Source organism: Gallus gallus, chromosome 9 (assembly GCF_016699485.2).
Source record: "Gallus gallus isolate bGalGal1 chromosome 9, bGalGal1.mat.broiler.GRCg7b, whole genome shotgun sequence".
Taxonomy (NCBI): domain Eukaryota; kingdom Metazoa; phylum Chordata; class Aves; order Galliformes; family Phasianidae; genus Gallus; species Gallus gallus.
In genome coordinates, this window is record NC_052540.1 from 16475732 (window position 1) to 16500150 (window position 24419).

At 39.3% G+C, this 24419-nt stretch overlaps 1 long non-coding RNA gene across 8 annotated transcripts in view; it reads right to left on the reverse strand.

Annotated features, from left to right (window-relative positions):
- Positions 1 to 9640: 9640 nt before the first annotated feature.
- The window catches only part of LOC107054087, a 301151-nt gene continuing 286372 nt past the window's right edge, over positions 9641 to 24419 (reverse strand). For 4 of the 8 annotated variants that reach the window (XR_006930991.1, XR_006930985.1, XR_006930989.1 and 1 more), the window contains one exon: positions 9643 to 9797. This is a non-coding gene — a long non-coding RNA (uncharacterized LOC107054087). Of the gene's footprint in view, positions 9798 to 24419 lie in introns of all 8 variants that reach the window. The other 4 variants (XR_006930990.1, XR_006930983.1, XR_006930987.1 and 1 more) reach the window with 3 other exon arrangements.

Below are 24419 nucleotides of genomic sequence, written 5' to 3' on the forward strand. Positions count from 1 at the left end.
ACAGTAAAATGGGCACAAGAAAACATTGTACTGGATTAAAAGCAGATCTTTTTCTCCCTTTGGTTGCTACTTACCAGCTGCTGTGTTTAACAGCAGGGACAGAAGCTCTAGAGGTATCTGCAGGGGAAATCTAGCCTAAAACAGTCTTCCCCCACCAAAACCCCCTACGTCTGCAGGCTTGAAACAGATTACTCTTTGTTTTTAAAGTGAAACTTTATCAAAAAGTATCCTATCTTGTCATCTGCCATTAAGTCATTAATCACGTGTGCAGGACACTTTACTAGCTATGATTTTTTAGGATACTGAGTTTACGAGAACATCACCACTATAACTTCTCAAATTGACAAACATTTTTCTCAATCCTTTGATCTTATTTGGAACAACTCATGAAAAGGCTCAGAGTAGCTGCTTAAATAAACACGGTACAAGGAGCAGACAAGTTTTATTAACTTGAGATTTTTAACTGCCAGCAGCAACCCACATGCTGATAAAAACAGGTACTGCACTGTCAAAGAAAAACTGTACCTGTTATGAGTATGTCAGAACAGTTGCAAGAAAGCTCCAAGTGTACCCTGTAGAGTGACAGAATTGCAGATGCAGAAGTACAGTGACACTGAACACAAATCAAAAGGCACTGAACAGGAACACAATAGAATCAGAGTCAAAAACAGTTGTTTGGTGTCAGAAAATACATGGTCAATGCCATCATCAGGAGGGGAGTCATCACTCAGGTTTTCACAGCACAGCCTGCACATGGATTCTGTTTCCACAATAGTATGCTTTATCTCTATGTTCTGACCTAATTTGAAAGCACTGAAAAGCACAGCATCAAAAATGGTGCTGGAATTTTTAAGTCAAGTCCTATCAATTTAATCATGCAGTCATTTAACAGGACCATTACAGACAGCAGAACAAGATCTGCTCCACTCTTGCCTTCACATCACATTAATGCTTTTCACGAGAAAAGATTCGGAAAATAAAGATTACATCTTTATTTTTAAATATCTTTTGTACCTGAAATTTGCATAGGAGATCACCTTTCTGGAGATTTCAAGTATATAAAACTCTAATTGATGAACACAGTACAAGTTGCTGCTCACCTCAGAAACTGATTTTAACCTTCCCATATAAAAAAAACGCTCATTCTGAAACAATTTATCTGCCATCGTTAGTTAACTCTGTTGACCTACTATTTAAAGAGAGATTTCTTAAGATTTCAGCTGAAAATTGGAGAACAGGCTAGTGAAATATTTCATTTAAATCAAAAAACTTGGAGCTCTTACTTTCATTCTTTTCACAAAACTCATCCTATTGCCTTTTTCAAAGGAAATGGAAATAAAATACAGTATTGCCTTGCAAGTGTACTATTTAAAAGTACTTGGTCTTGAGGTGCATTTTTAAAAAAAACAAAGTTGCAGATGTTAATTAAGTGTCTATGAGAATTTTTACATGACCCTTTAGTAAATGAACCTCCACCTGCACTGCATTAAGGCAGACCCTAAACCAACTATAGAAAGTACTCATTACCTTTGTAGAAGTTTGTATCCAACTTCCTGATCCACACATAGAGATCAGGTACTCAACTCATGGACTAAACCAAAAACCTCAGTCCCAAAGAACTATAAAATTCTGAAATGAATTACTACAGAATTTGTGCCGTGAACTGCCATAAAGACAGTCCTGCTAATATGGGAAGAAGCACACATCCCACCAGCAAAGGCAGACAGCCCCTCAAGCAGCTGCAGGAAACCCAGGAAGAATCCCTTCCATTTCCCTACCCACACTCATTCGTTCCACTGTGCCACAGTTTGCTGCCTTGTTTTCAGCATGGTGGGTAGAAATTTAAGCTGGCTTCCCCACCAAAACATGCATCACTTGCCTGTAAGCTGTGTTTCTCCAACCCTTCCCAAAGCAATGGCCGACTGGGGCCTCTTTGGGAAAGGGCTGGAATTCCCGAGCATTCACCTTTGTTTCAAGTGGAAACACAAGATTAACTCTCTCTTACTGCTAATGTAAATTAAGGGCAATGGTTAAACTTGCCACTTTCAGGAAGTTTTAATATACCTGAGAACATCACCTTTTAAAGAAGAAAACACACCCATTTTAAAGAAGCAGTTGCCTTTGCCTAACAGCCCTCTTTGCAAGGTTAACAGAGTTGAAGTCTGTGAAGACTCGATGCTAGATTGAAGAAACATCTTGCAAAGGACCTTCTCACCTGGCTTCCAAGTTAGGTGGCTCCCTGCAAAATTCAAGTCTGGAGCACAGGCATTATATAAAAAGAGCACCACCATGTTCATGGGTTGCAGGTAGATATTCTGGCTACTAATTGTTGACAAGTCAGGACACCCAAGCAGATGCTGACATGACTCACAAGCAGTCATGCAATGAACTTGCAATTAAGATTTGATATCTCAAGGGAAGACGTTGAATGCTGAGTCTGAAGTTTGTTCTTCTGTAACATCGGACCAGAGTTAGTACCACACAGAGAAGGACAATGTTCAGTTGCTGGAAAAAGTACATCTTTCTTCAGATAGCACGTTACTTCCTCCAAATTGGGTAAACTAGCTCTGCTACACCAATCTGAGAAGCAAAGCCAAGAACAGGATTCCCAGGAGTCCAGGCATGCAAAAAGGTAGGTTATAGTTGCGGGGTCAATTTGCATACCAAGTTACCACAACTGCAGATGAAGGCAGTCTGTCAGCTGTGGATTTGCATATGTAATTAGTGGGGTTAAATAGAAAGCACATGCAAGTTTCGCCCCATTGGTGTCTGTGCATGTGTACATACACAGAGTGCAGAAAATCAGGTCTTGAAAGTGCCCTGCTACAATAACATGTAAACTAAGAGCTTCATGATACTGAGAGAGCCTGGGCAAAGGGCCAGAAAGTCCTGAGTTGTAGTCTCACTGTGGTTTTAGGCGAGTAATTAAGCTTTCCACTGTCTTTGCTTTCCTCCTATGTTATATCTATAAGAATATTTTCCCCTTTATGTAAAGGGGAAGCAAAACATTTCTAGGAACTAATAGTTTACTATCTGACCTTTGCATTTTAAAGCATTTTAAAACATAACTGAATCCCAGATTTAATTTTTCATCATCCCACAAATATATATTGACAATTGGAGAGGATATGACAGATGTATGAAACCATTAGTACAACCAATATACACAACCAACTGAAATCACTGATTTCAGTGACTTCAGGGTCACGCATCGTATTTTTTTTAAACAAGTCAGTGTCTCAGTGTACAGCTCTCCCGTTACCTTAATTTGATGTCACAGGTTCATTAAGATGGTTTGACATGTAGTGTAAGCCAAGAGAACAGTTGTAATCTACTAGATACTCAGTGAGATTAATTATTTTATCATTTTATACCATTTCTCCTAAAACATGAACAGGAATCAATAAAAGCATAACTATTGCTTTACTTACTACCTACCCTCCCAAACGACCTTACTAAATAAGTTACAAAGCAACCACAAACAAAAGTTCAGATTCAGAAGACAGAAGTCTCCTTTGAGATATCATGTGCTTTCTTTGGTCCTTACAAAACTAAGTCCCATAAACTTAACCTCTCAACACCTGCCAGTTAAGAACAATTAGTGGAGAAAAAAAAAAAAGCCTGCTACAGCCAGTGAACAGCTCAACGTGTATCCTGTTCTACAGTGACTCATACACAACCATTAGTAAGTAATTTACAGCTCTTAATAAGACCCTGAACAGTTTTGAAGGTTTCTTGGTGTGTTGTTGTTGTGTTTTTGTTGGTTTTTTTTTTGACCTGTGATGTATTATGTTCCGTAAGTTCACAGAAGTGACTGAGTCCAACTTCTTCAAGGTAAGTCCTATCTGCAGGACTGGATGAGATGGCCGCACCTAAAAAGCCTTAGAGGAAGTAAGAACTCGTGCAAGCTGGTGTAGGTCTTTTCATATTAGTGAACTTTAAACCTCAGTGCCTCATTTTGATCTCCTCCTTTCACCTATGAACTAGCACAGAACCTCTGTTTCTCCATTAGCCCCAAATAAAAAACTCCTCTATTGACCAAGTGAGAAATGCAGTGTGAATTACCAGCATAAACCAAAGGACTATGTTCTTATTTTAAGATGACTGCATCCATTACTACCACAGAGCATAAGCGTTTCCAGCAAATACCTGTAAGAAAGTCAGCCCTTTTGTATTGCCAGCAATTAGCTTATCTCCAATTATATGAACAGGTACATGATGACAGTCTTCAGTAATAGAGGTATTATGGGGAAAATAAGGGTTGCTTCACTGGTAGAAAACAGATTAAAGTTTATGTGGATATACAAAATAATAGATAGGCTAAATCTATTGTCTGCCTCTCCTAAATTATTTTATTAGATGGAACATATTAATTATAATGAAAGAGAACCCCTGACTCTGTTGGCTTCTAATGAAAATTCCTCTGTAAGATCACGGCAGGATTTCCCACCATTTTCTCTTTCTGATGAAATTAACTCCCTATGGTTGGCCACCCGGCTAAGCTCATTTCAGCCAATCAGCTTGGGAGCTGCCATTTACCTCACAGAGGGAGAAAAAGGTATCTGCTGTCATAGCAACGAGTGGCTTTGCTCTGATCATGTTTGGATCCGTTAGCATAATGAAAGACACCGGCTTGCTTTTTAGATGATTAATCTTTTCCCCTGTGAACCTACTTGAATACATTAGCAAAACAAGTATGAAAAATTTGTTTATCCCAAGACAATCATTAGAAAATTACCTGCAAGAGTAATTCTCATTAGGGCAGAGTTGGTGAATAGCAGACCATATGGTGAATGAAAGCAGCAAGAAGCAATAAAATCTCCAAGCTGCAACAGGTTGCAAAGTTTATCAGGTTTCAATCTCAAAGTTTAAATCAGTTCAGCATCAAAAGTTGTGAAAATTTCTTTTCTTACTAGAATTCCAGACAGGTTTCTTCCAGGCAGGAAAACTCAACAGGCTGCACAACCAGGGTTGCAAACCTTCACCTACTGAGATCCTTTTGCTCATGGCCAACTAAGGCCAGAGGGCCTGAATCCAGCCACATCCTGGAGTACCTCAGGACTTCAGCAGCATGAAGTTGAAATGACAGGACTAGATTCTTACATTAAATGAGTTGAGATGTTATTACCTTGATATTTAAATATCTGCTTTAACAAAGAAGACAAATAACATTATATACAGCTTTGGAGAACCAGCTCCAGAAGAAAATGTAAGAAATTCAGATCTAATAACACGCATTGACTTTTGGTATTCAGGAACTTATTTTAGCTATGCAAATGATGAGTAGTTCATATTTTACTGGGGCAAGGTGAAAGAAAGAATGAGATCATTTGCAATATTGAAATAGATTAATTATCTTATACCCATGAGAAGTCCCAGTGGAACAGTTCAGTAAGTTATACTGTGTAAAGCTAAAATGACTCCTCCAGTTTCAACAAATGATTAGAAAAAAAATAGGAATTAAAAAAAGAGAGGAAGAGAGAAAAATTCTACAAAGTATCGTCAGTTCTGTGTGAACAGCCCTTCTCCTGTGCACTGTGGCAGGTTCCACAGAATTACATCAGCTTTTGCTCTCAAAACTAAAGGGCATTGCTCTAAAAGGACATGAATTACACATCTTAGCAAGGGTTGTTGTTCCCAGATGGATTTTGTACCCCCTCTTCCTTTTCTTTATTTTTCAAAAAAAAAGACAAAAAAAGAAAAAACTGTGAATTCCATGTAACAATCTGAGTAATGTCCGTGTTTTCACAATCTAAAACCTAAATAGTTTGATTTCTAACACTTTTTAAAGTGCTTTTTGTGTACTTTAAAAACACATTCTGGGATAGAAGAGCACTGAGTCTAACTGCAGATAAATCAGTCCAATCATCACTTAACCTCATTGCCATCATGTGTTGTCCAGTCAAGGTCCAAAGTCACATCATAATAACAGATACTGACTCATTAGTGGTTCTACAAAGGCTCATTCGTTTAAAAGATGATAGTGGTTCTAACTTCATTCCTGACTCTAAAACCTGAACCTGCACTACTGAGCGCAAGCAAGATCTGTTCAGATGGAAAACATTTCCTCTCTGCAACAGCACAGGAATTTCTGCAATTATTTCCATTCTTTACCTGAACAGAAGCACTTCCCTATGGCTACAAACATATCAGCAGGTTCCTCTTGCAGAAAATTAAATGGATCTGACTTTAAAAGGCTGTGATGACAAAATGCATTTTCTAAACATTAACCACTACCCATAATTGCATATTTACCCTTGGGTGAATGCAAGCCAAGGGCATCACTTGTTCAAATGCCCACTTTTCTCAGTACAAAACTGTCCCTCATAAATGCAACTTCTGGATTGCCAGATTCTGGTTGTCCTCCACTTATTTATTTGTAGCCTAAGAAAGTGGTTGAGGGTCACAGGGAGAGACACAGGCAATGTTTTGCACTGTGAGTAAATAAAGGAAAATAAAAAAAAAATCACCATCTATTTATAGCATTCCTCATTACAGACTTAGATGTCTCTTTTAAGAAATTCTTACATGCTCATGCATTTTCATCTTCCTTCAGGCTGTTCTATGGAAGTAACCATAAATTGATCAGAAAAAATAAGAGCATCCAGATGTTGTGGAGAAAAACTGCAGAAGAAACCTTTTCTATTTCCACAATTCTTAGGAAGGGAAACCCTGTAGGTACTCAGTTCTGCTGAAATCCAAGCATTACTTTGTAGCTACATTTGTCTACAGATCACTTTAAATCTTTGCTTAATTTTACATGAAGTTCTAGTGGAAAATCTCCAGGCACTATTCTCCAAACTGCATCTCTTTGATCAAAGATCTATGTGAGGAGCAGGCCTAAACCATCTTGTAGAGCAAGACCAAATTAAGTGTGATGTGTGATTAGAATATTCCAGAATCCATTTGGTTAAGCCTAGCCCTGAGTACAAGAGGATGTAAATTTTTCCAGGGTTCTTGATGGAGTATTACCATCAGCATCAACCACTGAAACGAAAGCAGTAGACAGAAGCAATAGCATCTCCAAAGAGACTTCAGCTTTTCATCCATACAAAATAGTTAATCCTCATTTGTTTATTTTCTTTCCAAAAATATCTACAGTTACCAGGTAAGACAATTGGAAGCTTTAGTCTCCTAATATTAGTAGCAGTGCAGGAATGCACAGATTAAAAAGCACACATCCTTAAAAATGTTTATTCATGGTCATTTCTTACATACATATTGTGTTAATTTAGCACTGACAAAATTCAGTGGGTTTAACAAAGAGATTTCTCTGTACTCTGAATCTATCTCACACCAATCAGGAGAGGTGAAAAATGTTCTTTAACAATTAAAACTCCTTGGATCCATGTTGTGCATTAAATGGTAACTATGTAATTAAAAGGAACAAATTTTAAAGCTGACAACAACTGGTGCATCTCCAGCATTTAAAATGATTCAATTATTAATAATTCATGCTCAAAACCCCATATGTGGGCAATGAAGCAGAAGGAGAGATGAAAACGAAGTCTGATCCATGACTAACCTTACATCTGTACAGAGTCTGACTAAACAGAGCTACAGCATTATGTTTTCTACAACATTTACCCAAATACAGTAGGAAATTGTCACACCATAATATGAATTTGCAGTGATGCTCAACAGTTAGTTAATAGCATGGGGGTGGGGGAAAGCTGTGCTAATATGCAAGAATCAAGATAGGCATGCAGTTCCCTACCAAGCCCAATTGAATCAGAGTACCTGAGTGGGATAGATGCTTGAGAGATTTTAATTACTCACGAACCAAAACTGACTTTGCTTTAAAATTTTTGGACAATATACTCCAATCTCTGATTTTGATTCTAGTTTAAAACAAAAATCAGGAAGCTTTCCATCTCTAGCACTGTATGTCTAGGCTCTAAGTGAGAAACCAACTGAGATGCTAGTTAAAATTTAAAATAATAACTAAAAAACAATCCATGTCTTCTCTCAGCTCACTCATCACACCTAGCAACATATTCTAAACATTATTAGGTTATCTGCTCCAATGAATTAACTCTGAAATAGAAATTTTCAAGAGCACTTCACCATGCCATAGACCAAAATTGATTCAGCCCAAAATTCAAGCCTCAGATGAAATCACACATATATTTACAAAAAAAAAAAAAAAAAAATTACCTAATTTTAGAACTAGGTTTTCACTTTTGAACCTCTTCCCCTCCCTCCCCCTTTTTAAATCAGCTTTGCTTTTTATAGCTTTCTTGGCATATTTGATGCCGTGATAAACTGCACATGAAAACAATAGCAGTGACATGTCTGACTTAGATGCTTTTCAAGCTCAAGTCAATGAAGCTACGGAACTTATGCCAAAGTCATCCTGGGTCAAGAAGTTGGAACAGAAGATTGAGAGGCACAGAAAGGGTAGAACTGCTCACTGGTAAGAACTGTTTGCCCTTAAACAATATTTTGCAACATTACCATATTGCTGGATGCAACTGTCAGAAGAGGGTGTGGTCCAGAAGACCTCCCAGAATAAAAAATATGCACGCAATATCCTTAGAAATACAACACCCTATGAGGCATATATAATTCCATACCTTTCATTAAGTCACAGCTATTTAGAGAAATAGCCCCAAAATATATTTATGAAGGGTAAAGCTGGAATACATCCATACTTCTAACTATTAAAATATATACTAGACTTACCTGCATTAAAGGAGATTATGAAGTTAGTGTTTTAAACATGCTCATAAATTTCCAAAAAAAAGAAAAGTGTCATAAATAGTTTTGTTTACTCCTGTGATCTTTTTGATGTGCTGGTTCTAATCACTGTTCCATATGTGCGGTATGAGAGAAGAGACATGTTTATTCTGTGGCTGATTTATTACAAAATCAAGACCATTCAGATTCAAATTCCTCCCCTCCTTAAATACATTGTTGGTGTTCTCTTTTTCACACAATTTACCACCATATGTGAAGGTCAAGTCCACTGGTAAAGTAATTCATATAGTTATCGGAATCATATCCAAGCTATAAATTAATGTGACATAAATTGCCTACAGCGTTTCTTCTATTTCTAATGTTATATGCAGACAAACCAACCCTGGTATACTGATAATTAAAATAAAAATCTATATGTACCTCCCCTAAGAACACACACACCAAACAGGAAATAAATTAGTTCCAGGATGGGACCTGTTGAGGGAGACACAGAAATGATTTGTAGCAAATGCTAACTTCAAGCTTGGAGTGGAAAAGATAAGTGTACTTTACTTCATAATTGCCACCTGAATCACCGGCACAGAGAGAAAAGTGCCAAAGGAGGTAAAAGCTACAAAATTTCATCAGAATCCTGATGTTCCTGATCTTACACAAAGCAACCCTAAGAGCTGCAGGCTGCTCTCCTAATGCTTTGAAAATTAAGACTTCCAGAAATCACATGTGAACACATTGTTTTCCAGAACTTGCTGTTTCCTTAAAAAAAAAAAATCTCAAGCTCATGGTGAAATACAATGCATAGTATCCAAACAGGCTTTTACATTTTGTAGCCCAAATAAGCTTATTTATTTTGAAGCCACAGACTGATCATCAGCGTTGCCCTCAAGAAGAATCAAAGAAGATTAAACTTCTTTTTTTTTCCTTCCTTCCCTCCTCCCCCTCCCACTCGTGTTAGAGCTAACAGTTTGATTCATGAGCTTAATACCACAAACAAACTTGAACAACTCACCCTGCAGACTTCGCTGGAAATGAGCTAATATGCACCTGCTGAAGATTCAACCCACAAGGAGGTAGTCTCCTTGGAAACTGCTCCTGATGATCTGAAATACAATGGAAATGGTCACTAAGAAAGCTTACATTAATAGAGGTGCTGTGAGAGGTAGCTTAAGACCTAGATTTTGCCACAAAAAAAAAAAAGAAGGAAAAAAAAGAAAAATAAACCATTTAAAGAAGGAACAGTGAAGCGTACACACACCGTAAGTAGCTCAGGGTGCCCAAGCTGGATAGAAGACTCTCTATTAAAGAAATCAAAACTTCACACAGTCTAAGGTATTCCCATTCACTCCTAAATTAAAATTTCCTTTTCTGAGATTACATGGCTAAACTAGCATCTTTACTACTGTTTAACCTATGTCAAAGTAGTTTCACCCATTGTGGTTCAAACTCTGCTTCTAAGCCTGGACATCTGCAACACCTGCTAACATTTGCCTGTTCTCACATGCTTTCAGAACATCTTTCATTTTTGATTAGCATTACAGCTACTTTCTGCTGTCCTCTCTTCTCCTCCCAAGTCTTTCATAAAACTTGTTGACTGATTTATTCAAGCACCTATCTTTTAACTTGCTGTTACTAGACAGGTGCACACTTGCAACAACTCTTGTAGCTGAGCCCGTTTAACAGCTCTGTTAGAGGCCCATCCTTGCAAACCATTGAGCCACAATGAAGTTACACAGTCAAAGCAATGATTTAAGGCACACTCTCTCTCACAGGTAGAGCTCAGTGCCTTAGGCATCAGTTTCTTCCTTGTTAAGGAGATCGTAAAAGGACCATCCCACCTAACTATTTAATCTTATTTTAATAGGCTACACTATGCAGACTTGATACAGTAGAGGTTATATGCACTGGAGGCTCTATTTGCTCAAGGGACTTCAATCAGAGAAGTAAGGCAGAAGTAAATTCCTACAATACAGACACGTAAGAGTTCGGACAGTGTCAGTGTCCAGGCATGATCTTGTTTGCTTATTCCAAACCCACCTGAATGCACCTACACTCAGATATTTGTGTGGACGTTTTACCTGCCAGTCTGGAGATGACGTGGGAATTTAAAAAAAATAAAGAAAGAAAAAATTCAGAGAGAGTAGCATGGGGTTTGGTCTGGATTGTTTTTCGTTGTTGTTGTCTCATTTTGTTTTTGGGACGGGTCTTATTTTTTTGTTTTTTTTTTCCTCTCCCATTTTGGGTGAGTGTTTTTTTGTTTGTTTTGTTTTTTAAAATCAACAAAACACTAAAGAAAATTCTAGTGGGAATTCACATAGAGGAAATGTGTTGCAGAATCCCCCTCTGGTTCCCCTTCTCCATTACTCTGTAAGATTGGCTGATCTTTCCTAAGAGAGATGAATTTTGACACTCTCCTTTCTTACAGAAATATTTGAGATATCATACGCAGGATGATAGCCACAGGTTACGCAGCCACAAACTACATTACTCAGGAGTCAATATAGACACATGTTCTCCACATAGATATGCCTACATACTCTCCATCTTCTGTGCAAAACACAAACTTTGCTGTAAAGAAAGTGCTTTAACGTGAAGGGACAGTTTAAGCAAATCCAGCCTATTTGCAAAGTATCTTCCCCTCATACTACAGAAAATTAGTCAGATCTCTGCATTTGGAGCTCTGGACTAATGATTTCTGAGAGCTGATAGATGACTTTAAGAAAAGGAAAGTGAGCACAGTCTCAGCAGTTTTAAAAGACAGAAGATTATATCGTGAGCTATATAATGCTTCCTTGCAATTCTAGCCCATCATCATATAGTTGAATGGATGTCCTACAGCTATATCCCAATAACTTGGCTAAAACATCGAGGCTCACTTCAAAAATCACTATGTAGTGAAGCACTTACTATAATTCTTTGGTGAAGTTACAAGATCACACACACAGTTGCATATAGCCATAAACGACATCACAGGTAAATCTAATTATCAGCTCCTGTAATTTAAATTCCTTTGGATTCAGTCAATACAAGTGTCTGCACGAAACCTTAAGTCCTAAGGTCTTAAGAAACCTCAATAAAGTTTCTATTTTAAACCCTAAAACATTAAATCCAGTTACATGAAAACAAAACAAACTAAGGATTCACATAACTGGAATGGAAAGCAATTCAAACCAGCAATAACATCAAGTATATTTTCTCTCACTGATGTAGGAACACAACTATCTTTTCACCTTTCTATTCCTCAGTATAAATACCAAGAAAAAGGTCCTTGTCAAACATCGGCTTATCTAAATGGACCTGTTAAATATCTAATGCTGTTTTATGTGTTTAAATGTGTTTTCAAGAATCTCTTAATTCTCAAAGTAGTATCAAGTATTTCACTGTCAGGCCTTATTCAGTGAGATATATATGCAACCATGTCTCTGGCTTGGCATGAGCCATGAAATAACAGAACAATTCTGAGCTAGGAGTAACAGCTTCCTGGGTAGGAGTGTGGTATAATTTGGTGTAATTTGGGGGTTTTCTGTTTGTTTTTTGTTTGTTTGTTACTGCTGTTGTTTTAAAGCCATGATTATACCAGTTTCAGGTTGCTAGCAGCCCAGAGAAAGGGCAGCTCTGTGCCCGGCATTTTAGGGCCTTTGCTTCAAAAGAGACCACCAAAGCTTTGGTCAGAACCAGGCTGTCCTAGCAAACTTGCCACCAAGTTTTTGAGATGCAGCTTCTTACCCAGAAGAGAGTCATTTTCAGGCACCCTAAGGAGCCTGAAAGTGGACCTAAGGAGCTGAAAGGACCCTAAAGAACTCCCCAGTGGAGGGTATCACTGTATTTAATTTTTGTTGTTGTTGCTTGCTTCAGGGTTGAAAGGAGGTTCCCAAACCTATCATTTATTTTACAGATAATGACATACAGCATTTAGGACCAGATGTTTTTAAATATCTATACTGAAAAGATGTAAGCTATTAGTTTGATGAGACCCAAACCTCCATAAATTCTGTGAGGACAAGTAGGATAAAGCAAACCTCTTCCAAGCGAGCAGCTCTCTCAGCATCATGCAGCAGGTGAGCTCTTTCAGAAGCAAAAAACATGCAGAAAAAACAGCTACTGAGACTGGCTGGAAAGAAACCTACAGCAGACTGAAGCTTAGGAATTTCATTTCACCATCCTGAAGATGAAATAGGGACTGAGGCCTTGAGGTAGATCTGGCACCACACGGGGGTGGGCTCCTCACAGCAGGGCCCAGCTCACAGCAGGTCCCTCGCCTCCCCCCCAGGAAAAATTTCTGCCCTGGTGCTGAGAAAGCTTTGTCACAAGAACTTCCTTACTACAAAACTGCTAGGACTGACCCAAAACATGCAAGTTTCCTGTCAGAGGGGTTGCTTTGGGTGAGGGCCGCTGCTCTGCCGGGGCTCCGTGGCAGCAGCAACATGGCCGCCCCTCACCACTAGGCCTGGCCAGACAGGCACCTTCCAGCCCACACCTTCCTCCTCAGCACTGTGACCTAACCGGACTTACTTCACTTTGCTGTTTAAGGAAGAAAGCTTTAGGAAGAGGGGCTCTTGTTCAGCTACTTCCTCAGAGCAAGGTTTCCCCCTTCCTAGCCTTGATTGACATTGGATCTGTTTCAGACAGAAAAGAATGAGTGAAACGTATGAGCCTCAAGCCTCAGGGGCAGATTTATAGGCAGAAAGAGAATTCTGTGATCTTTTTCCATGTATTTGTTGTTAAGGGAGAAGTAGGCCTCTTATTCTCAACCTGGAGACACTTTTTTTTTTTTTTAAACTGTTAACCTTTTCTCCTATGTCCCGAGGCACATACAGCCATGGCAGAGGGAAGCCAACCCCACAGCTCAGTGCTAAGTACAGCACGTGCTGATAGCTGCATGCTTCCAGACTGCTATCTGCTAAGCAAGGCACTTTTTCATATGCAATACATATTCACTAGTTGAACGGCTATCACACTCACCATTTACTAACACTGAACAGCTGAAAAACAACAGCATAAGTCCTTTTTACTTCACACTGGAAAGGATTAAGAGTGCTCAAATGCACAGCTCAGGTGTACTAACTGCTATGGCAGGTGGTTGTTTCACAGCTGAAGATTTACTACGTACAAATTCTCCCTTTGAAGATACTTGTGTAATTAATTTTCTTTTTATCCAACTGCTAAACAAATTAAAGTTATTATGAGTTGTTAAAGAACACCGTTCATTCCACCTTTGTCAAATAAATAGCATAAGGATGAAGATGTGGGAGTGAGTTTCCTTGACTACTTAGGTGTTCTTTTAACCTTGTCTTGATCATGTCAGATAAAAAAAATTACTTTCACAACAAGAGTGTTTATTGTTTGCAAGATAGACACAAACCTCTGCAGAGAACTGTGGGAAATTTTCAAAGTGGAGATCTACTACAAGGAAAGAAGAAAAAAACATCTTTAGAAAGGGGGTGAGGAGGGAGTACTTTTGGGAAAAAAAAGAGAGAAAGTGTCATGAAAAACAGTCAAAGCTAATCTCTCCATGGATCTTCCCCACCCTCAAGAGCTGATTCTGTTCTTAGTGAAGCCTCTATAGGCGGACAAGTATTGTCTCCACCGAAACAAATGTCAAAATTCCAATTACCATCAGCTGAGATGGGACTTGATCCTGAGAAAACTTTTTAGCTTCGGCTGTGTCAGAAGCACTGTCTAAATCCTGCTTAGCCAACAGCACTTTTGCCTTCCACTCCTGCATACCTCAGAAGAGGTTCTCACTTTAAACTCTTCACTGCTGTTTTCCCTGCTGTGGTCTTGGAAGAATTTGAGACCATGCAGACCACAAACAAATTGAAATACTTTTACAAAGAACAAAACAGTTTAATTTTTAAAAAATAAATGTAAATAATTCCTTCCTCTTACTGAAGAACATAATCTTGCTCTACCTGTCAACAGAGACAGCTGAGCTGCCTTTGCTAATTCATCCAAAAATGCTTGGAGATCCTCCAGTGGCTTTTTACAAAATACCAAGTGTTATTACTGCACTATTTTGCTCTGCTTCACTAAGCAGACTTTGTGACAAAATTCTCAGGGAGCTCCTGCAAAGTGCAAAAAGGTAACTTTAACTGAGCTGTCTGAGAGCCTGACATTAACCTTTCCAAACAGGCTTTGCTTTATGCTCAGGGCAGGGGCTTATTAATTGGTTGAATGAACCAGCCTGCACAGTGAGGTATTACAGATACAATCACTTATCTCCTTACATTTGGTCTGGACATCTAAGTGCCTGAACTCCTATGCTTTTACCTCCAGCAGCTTAAAAGGAGACTAGAGCCTGCATTGCTTGTCTTGTTTTTCCTCCTCAAACCCTGCAAGCTGCATCTTGCCAGAACATGGAACTCTTTTTAGATATTAAAGCTTTCAGACAGCCAAGTTCCTAAAGCAAACACCACTAAAGAATATGACAGCCCACACACCTTTAGGGCACTTACATTACAGACATCAGCACATGTCAGAAAGGTTTAAGAAGGGACAAAATAAACAGGCATAGAGTTATTGTCCTTAAAATTATCCTACAGATTTCCCTCTTTTCCATTTCCCTATCTCCCCCCCCCCCCCCTTTTTTTTTTTTTTGTCCCTCCTTTAACATAGAACCAGAAAAACATGAACTATCAGTAAATCTTGAATCACTGGGAGAGTCAGCAAAGTTGGACAAAACCGTCACAGCAAACCTCACATCAGAGCCTACCAGGGCTTGCATAGAGACCACCCACTACAAATATCAATAGACCTCATTAGTACAAAGTAGACTGGTCCTTACTAAGCCCATGAAACTTAGTTTCAGAGTCCAACTTAGGCAAACTGCCTTTTAGAGACATTATTGCCATCTCCTTATGTTACTCATTTATACAGCCATGGTCCAACCATCCCAGAATGGTACGAATGACAGCAACAGCAAGAGCAGTTTAGCTCTCCACAGCAGACAACCTGAATATTGCCTATGATGTTTCTGAGACAGTCATCCAGGTGTCCCAACACAGACAAGAAGCGATCAAGGGCACTGCTGCTCCTAAACAACAAGAAGATGTGATTTGAGAAAATTTCACCATTTTACACAGCCAGTAACAGAAGTCTTTATCTTTTGGAAGTCTCATGAAGACACCTTTGCGTGTTGTACATAAATTATATTAACTCCCTATTTTTTTCCTCCTTAATCCTATTCTGTTAATTCATTTCAAGGCCTCATGCAGTATATAGAACAAGTAGAATAACAGCCATTAAAAATGTTGTATATGGCTATTGCTGAATAAACCTCACAAAGTCATCACCTCCTATCAGCACCATTACAAATGCTGGTTGCAGGGTAAACTGAACAGCTGCACTTGAAACCTTTATAAATCCATTCAAAAAATTGAAAGTAATGTTCAGATCAGCTATTCTGAGCAGAGCATTTAATCAGTGTACAGCTTTCTTTCTCTCTTATTGATTAATATGTCAGGTACATGCAAAACAAATATCCTGCAGGACTTGGATTTTTGTGTTGGATACAATAAAAAAAGACAAGTGTGACTTATTCAAATGTCCAGTTCAAATTCATGGAAATTTTAACGACTGAGAAAGATTTCACTTTCAAAGCCTGTAGCTAGCCGTGTCTCTCAAGTGTTGGTACTGGGTCCCAGGGTGCATTAGAACAGTATGGCCAAGAGGTCAAGACAGGGGATCCTCCCCCCTCTGCTCTGGTGAGGCTATGTCTGGAGCAGTGTGTCCAGTTCCGGGCTTGTCAGTTCAATAAAGACAAAGAACTTCTAAAGAGAGTCCAGTGGAGGGCCACAGAGGTGATGAGGGGCTTGGAGCATCTACAATACGAGGAAAGGCTGAGAGATCTGGGGCTGCTCAGTCTGGAGAAAAGCATTGATGAGATCCCTCCTCAGCCTTCTCATGAACTGCTGAGGTGTGGGACACGAGGCCAGGCTCAGGCAGTGGTGCCAGCAACAGGATAAAGGACAACAGACACAAAATGGAACACAAGAAGTTCCATATGAATGCAAGAAGCTTTTTTACCATGAGGGTTACAGAGTATTAAAACAAACTGCTCAGAGGGGTTGTGGAGTCTCCTCCTCCGAAGATGTTCAAAACCCACCTAGATGCTTTTCTGTGTAACCTGCCCTACAATTCTGTGTTTCTGTAATTTCAGATTACTTTCTGCTGAGTCACAGTGGCTTCACGTGACCACAGCACACTCAGAATCAATACACATAGAAAAGAATATTAGAAAAAGAATAAATATAGCATTTTTATCATAAAATATAACCCCTGCTGAATTTCACATCTATGTTTTTCTTGTATATGCTTTGATACATCCGTCACGTACTCAACAAATGCGGTATGCACAGGCATTTTTTTCTTAGTCAAATATATTGATTGCAGCAAAGGGAAGGAGAGAAGAAGCAATTGACCAGAGACTTACCATGATATACCAATTCTTCCATTTTGTGTATTAGATAGTTTTCCCTCTAACAACAGAGCATGTCATTTAGATACGTGTTAAATTAGATCAAACTGTTCAAAAGTGCTCCGAGTTACAGCTTGATAAAGCAAATCCAACCAGTCTTTAAGTACTGACTGAAGAAATCACTTTGTTTATTGAAAAGATAGATTACGTCTGAACTTGGGAGTAGCTTACTCTCAGTTTAATTGATATTGATACATGGCCAGTTTGTTTCAAGGATCTGAATTGTTTAAGCTGTAAATGGATCTTTTTTTTCCCCTCCAAAGAACGTTGTCAAGAAATATTAATGGAAAGATTCATTCAATAGTGGTCTCATAACTACTGAAAATTGAATAGAAAGCTTCTACATTTACAAATTCATCTCAGAGAATTGTTCTGAGAAAATATCCATGATATCAAGCACTCACAGTACAGGTTTGGCAGTTTCAGAACGGCACCTCTGGTCATTTACTGTATCTGCAACTGGACCAGACTGTGAAACCCAGAGTCCTCCTGCAGTACTTCAGCACTGTCAATGTTTCATCACAGACATTCGCTCTCAAGTTTTAGTTAGCAGTACTGAAATCCTTGAACTCTGTCACTTGTCACCAGATGTTGTGATGCAGCAAAAAAAAAAAAAGTGAGCAATTCTTCTCAGGAGGAAAAGGTTCTAACTTGTGAAATAGACACAGCTTTCTATCTACAGCTGTTGTCCAGAACAAAATATTGTGTTAATAGCCTGACACCTGAAATCGGAGCCAGAGCACATGAAATGCGTTTTGGTGACTCATCTGTGATAGTGGCACTGACGAAAGGACATAGATTTATTTACATTGTTTTTAATAACAAATGATGCAGTGTAGTAAATAGTATGAATAATTTTGGTTGGGGGGGGGGGGGAGGGGTGGAGTTGGGGGATAAAGGAACATTTGAAAAGCAGCAGACATGAGACACACCACTACAAGCAGGAGAAGATTCCACTTACATTGGAAAAGAGAGCACTGAGATAACAAACAAGAAAAAGAAATGCTGCCCAGAAGAAAAAAAAACAGCAAAAAAAGCTGCTTCCCCATTTCATCACCATTGAAGTTTGAGGCTGCTGATCAATCGTCTGCACTGGAAAACTAAGCAGCATTTTAAGAAATATTGACACCTGATTCTAGAATCATTCATGCAGAGGTTTCTTTGAAATTTAAGTGGCATTTCCTAAAATATATACAGGTGTGAGGAGGCCAATCACTCCAGGATTAACTGTTCCTCAGAAACTTTAGCAATGATATGAAATTTGAAGCTCTTCTTGAACTTTTCTACTAATTCAGTAATTACTGCTGTGCCTGAAGCTGGCCCCTTTCCTACAATTACTCAGCATGTACTTTCAGTCAAAGAGGTTAACGCCTGAATTTAGATTCCAATTAACAGCTAAGGTGGACTTTTTGTTTAAAGCTTAATAAACCAGGGACTTTCCCAGCATACTATTTCATTAGCCCCCATAGGCAAACACAGTACATGTTCCGGATGTCTGAAGATCTGCAGCAGAGCATGCTCAAACCATGAGCGACTTGTCAGCTTTATGGGATATTAGGACTACACATACCAGCTGGGATCAAGCAGCTTACATGTGAGCACATGGGCACACCTCTTGCCTTCTTCAGTGACTAAGAATGAAGGCTTTTCACTGATGCAATCTAACACGCACAGAAAACACACCTCCAAGTTTCAGCACTGAGAATGTGCTGAATATAAATATAAGATCCTATGTGTACAGCAAAAGTTTTGCACATTTGCACAACAAGAAACCACATTTATTTGAAGGCTAGCTTTGACAAATATGAAGGGGTAAAATCCTCCTTTAAAGAGAAGCAGCACATGGGTTAAGCCACCTGTTTAAAAGCAGTGTCCTGATAGAGATGGACAGGGGCAGGGCCAAAGGGCAGATGAAGTGAACAAGGTTGTGTTAGACATGATATTAAAAAAAAATTGAACAAATGATTACCTCTTAGGATAAAAGAGTGTAATAATATACAGAGGATTGCTCTCTTCCAACTGTCACTCTAAATGAAAACCTATGACCCCAGATCTTCCCCTAAAGCATCTCCGTGATGACTTCTAGACAGCTAATCTTGAAACCTTTAAGGAAGCAAAGCTAGCAGGCATTCTCCTTTAGGAAGGACCGAATTAACAACTAAAAACAGTCAAATTGCCCCTGCATTTACTGCTGAATTACACTGTTGCAAGAGCCTAATTGTGAAGACAGGTCATTGTGCTGTGCAAAGGTTTTCATAGCAGCAACAAAATTTTCATTTTGCTTGTGAGTTCACCACCTTGGGCTCAGGAAAACTTTGAGTTCAAGACTGCTAAAAAGCTAAAAGGACTTCTGGAGCAACATCATCATTCACTTGCATTGTTTAACGTAGCTCCCCAGGCCTTCTGCTGGCCACTGTTGAATAGAGGACATACATCTTGACAGACCTTTGCTCTAACCTGCTATGGCTGGTTTCTGTGCTCTCATATGTCCTCTGTTATTTCGGTTTTTAATTGTTTTACTTGAAAAAATGTTAATTTCAATGGAAAGAATTATGCTGCTGACATGCATGAGTTTAATAACATCCCCAGGAAATGCATGCAGCCAGTTCACAAAAGGCAAGATGTCTTTAAGCAAACACACCATTAGGGCAACTAACATAAGATCACAGAATTTCTGAAATGCAATATGATAGGTAACCACTGCATTTGAGTAGCTGCCCCTAACTTCAGGCTTTACTTTCGGTACGTTCCCCTTTTGAAAATTTGGCTCTAGTTGTGAACACTGAGCTTTTGAAAACAGAATGCATGACTCTCTGACATGTATAACTTGTTACCTATGACAACACTTGCCATCACAAGCTCTTAGTCATGACTCCACGAGTCTCTGTACAAACTATTTCAGAACTCCTTGTACTAACGTAACTCTTATAACCCAGTGCAAGAAAAATTACTATACAACATGGAGCTAAAGGAAGCAGAAAAAAATTGTTAACATTGGTATAATTACTCCTTTGACCACAGAACAAACCACAAGACAATGTGACGTTATACTCATTGTTTACCAGCCCACATTTAGACAAGGAAAAAAAAAGCCTTACCAGAGTATAAAAATATTTCCCCTTTTAACCCAATAGTCAAAGTAAAGCTTTTCAGATAAAGTGGCAACTTGGAGCCAGCCTATGAATGCCATGCTCCTTGCTTGCATAAAAAGGTGAAAGGGGATTTCCTCCTTTCATACCCCAGACCGCAGCTACAAGAGCACCTCTGCATGCCTAATCATGGATGTGCACAGTCCACAAAAATACACAGGAAAGAGATGAAGAGATGAGATCACAGCCCTGGCAGTGAGAAGGACCAGGAGAAGGAAAGACAAGGCCATGGCAGGCTTTGGTCAGAGTACATAGGAGCAGCTCTGCCCCTGCACGGAACTACATCATAACTCAGTGATGTCTAAGAAGTAGAAGGTGAAGGGTGGCTTCAAAGGCTTATGGCACTACTAAGCTGATATCCTCATCTCTGTACGCAGGGCCCAGTGTTCATTCACCCTCTTTCTTTCTGTAGTCCTCCACAGCTCTGCAAAGAGGATGCGTTGCCAAATCCACACACGAAAGGAAGCTGGTAGATAGCTCGCTGGCTGCTGGGGCCTTAAAGGAGGTCAGGATTTTTAGCAGCATTTTGAAAAGGTGCAGAGAGCATTAGTGGGGGAGACCAAGGTAGGCAAACCATTCAAGACAGCTGATGCAGTGGCAGTGGCAGATCCAACTTAAATTCGCTTTAGTATTAATTGTCAGAAAAGGATGAGATCAGTTTACGAACCAGGAGCGCTGTGCAGTCAAAAGTTACAAGCCCTAGTTGTTGCCACAAAGTAGCTGAAAGGCTTTTCTTTTGAAAAGATTAAACTTCAAAGAATCGCAGAATAAGATACACAAGAAGTGGCATGTGCTTTTGCTTGATAATGTTTGATTTTCAGCCACTTCCTCCCCAGCTCTATCACACTGTAAATTCTTAACACTGAAGTTGCAACTAAGTAGCTGTTTTATAAGATAAATGACTTGGCATATGAAAGACTTTGACCAAAAAAAATAGGGCCGCATAAAATGGATTGGAAGGAATGTGAATAGCAGAATACATTTACCAGTGTAGGAGACCAAGATTTTGCATACTTCTTGACCAAATGAAGTGAATACAAAGTAAGAGATCAATGTGTGTCCGACAGGTTAACCCGGTGAGATGACATTTGCCTTGCAGAAAATACACAACCCAACATTCGAGTCAGCCCACAGCGCTACATCGGACCATTCTCCCTGTAGCAGCAAGAGTTTTAATTCTCACTGAAACCCAAAGGAAAGGAGGTCAAAGACATATTCTGGTAACTAAGGGCCTAAACGAGTAAAGCCTTGTGCATGTTGATCCCTAACGAAAAGAAAGAGAAACTGAGGTTGAGCCATTGGTGACTGAACTGCAAGAAAAGGCAGTGGGAATATTCCCTCTCAATGCACAAGAGGCCTTGGGCTTGCTTTTGTTTAAACACATTTCCTTGACAGTAACAGCAAATCCCTGCCCAACTCAGTGGGCCGCAGAGCCAAAGAAAACCAAAGGAAAGAAAACTACACAAGGACCTCAGTCTGTTTGGAAACTGGGACAGGCCTTTCCCAAGGCATGGCTAGTTGAAGGTTCATTTCCCCTTTTGTTTTTCCATATCTAATGAACTCGGATCTCTGTGGCTTAAATCCATAAAGAGAGAGCTTCAAGGAAGATGGAAATAGGACAGTGAGCTAAAAAAAGAAATCATATTTCCTTTTATGATAACTGCCACTAATAACATCACCATAATCAAGCCATACACTTAGGTAATAGAAGCTAGAGCATATTTACTATACTAACTAAGCCTTGAAAGATTTTTTTTTTTTTCCATTCCTTCCAACAGCTCCCAGGGTTCCCATTTGGGGCGGATTTTATTATTATTATTACTGCTTCATCCACAAGGGGAAATAATACTTTCAAATACAGCTAATTAACAAGATATTTAACTAGTGCAGACCAAAGCAATACCAATAGAGATGGGGGCAGATTAAAAAGCAACATCCTTGTGCCTATGACTAAGATCAGCTAAAGCATCCATACAGGAACCAGTGCCTTAAGTCTCAAGTCCTCCATGGACAAGACTGAGCTATTTGAGTAATCCCTTCTCCCTTGAGAAAAAATGAAATTCCCACAATTGCCTAGCAGTAAGCACGCACCAGGCATTTTGGCAGCCATAGCCTGAAACATCTCTCTTGAAGAAGCAAAGTCAGTCTTGAGTCTATTACAAAATTCTTCTGAACACTTTACTTTTCCTTGAGCAAGAAGTACGGTAATTTTAAAATTAATACCAACAATTTGCTCAATAACTTTGGGATGAGGAGGGAAAGAGAAACCTATACAGCAAGAATGAGCTTCTCATTTTATTTCTTATGAACGATTCATCTGCCACAATTCATGAGTGTATGGCATAAAGCCCTGAGTAAGCAAATGACTTCAAATTATCTAGTGGCAATTATGAACGAGAGAATGCATGCTGGAGGTAGGATGAAAGAAAATTAAGAGAGATTAACGTGAAATACAAGGTTATAATTAGACATAGGTATCTGTTTTCCACCTTCTTTTGCCCATGGGGAATTTGGAAAATAAATACTCATTTAATAAAATTCTCAACGCCAACAGAAAAGGAGGGCAACTTTTAAAAAGCTATGACAGTATTTGTCAGGTGGGCTGTGTTGCAATGGGTTTGCATTTCAACATGGACTGGATTGTACGAGAGCACAGCCTGCTATAGCATGTTGTGGCAATATTGGGAAAAAGAAATATTAAAAAAATGCATAGCAAGGGGAAGCTAAATAATGCAATGCTCCTCTAACTAGGAGGGTTGGTAGAAGCTCCCATGCCTAGAAGAATGGAAGTTCCTAAGAGATCCAGGCAGTTTCACAAAAGGAAAAAAGTACAGTAACAAAGCTAAACAGATTCTTCTTCTGAAATGTCCCAGACCGAACACACCCCATAGGTGTTTTGCAGCAGCTAATTCAGCAGCTGCTCTGCTCTTTCAGAAGAGAAACAGATGCAGATGGATGAACTGGTCCCCTCCTCATCTTAGTAGCTACCTGGAAGATGAGAATGAGGCAAGACCAGTAGGCCTGCAGGCAGGTGCAAAAGTAGGAACAGGAAAACTTATTCACGCACGTACAATTCAGTACTGATTTTCCAAGCAGTCATGTTATTCTCTCACTTGTTGGAGGTTATTACCAACACCATCAGCTAAGGCAACCTTTAGGCACCCACTGTCAGATTCAGTACAATTCTAGTTCTCTGTTCCCTACAACAGCTCTTTGTTTTTAAATATACCCCTTGCCACCAACTTCTTGAATAGGACAATTTCCTTGCAAGTAAGAATCAATTTTTTGTCTAATATTCAGGTACATGTGTAAGTTTCTCCTCTGTCGCAATTCCCATGGGTATCACCCAACTGCGTAGTTTTCAGATTCAATAGATCTCAAAATGCCCTATAGCAAGATCCCTTCATTAGCCTTCTAGAAATCCAGTGTAAGACTCCACTGAACAAAATCCCCAAGAGTAAAACATCACTGCACCAAACACAAAACAGGTTCTAGCATTCATGTCTGTAACTGCAGTATAAGACCAATTTCTTCTTCATAGAAAAGATCACACAATCCCGCTAGAAACAGACGTTTATTAGGCTTTGTGTTTCAGGCCCATTCCATCTGGACCTCCATGTTTCAGGTTTCCTTTCATTTCAGACTGTGGCACTTGATACTGCTAGCAAGATATCTTGAGTACAGATTGCCTACTATCTCTCTGAGGGAATGGAAGCCTATTGCTCACCTGCAGAAGACTTCTCTACACCAAGTCATAAAGCCCAAGCATCCTTCCTCCCAAAGACATGAAAACTAATCATCCATCTAACAATACAGCAGTGAAGTCACAGGCACATCAACTCTGTTTAAAATAAGTTATACTTATATCACAGATTAAAACAGGATCCATGGAAGAATAGCTTCATTATTTATGTTAATGGAGAGAGATGGCTAGTGCTACTTTCCTGCATTGGTGCCCTCTCTTTGAAAATGTTTTGTTTTGGTTTTTGTATATGGTTAGATCAAAGCTCCCCTTGGAAATTTCTGGTCTTATGTATCCTTCACTGTTCTCCAGCCAAATGAGATACATACTTCCACACACATTTGCCTATTTCCTTCTC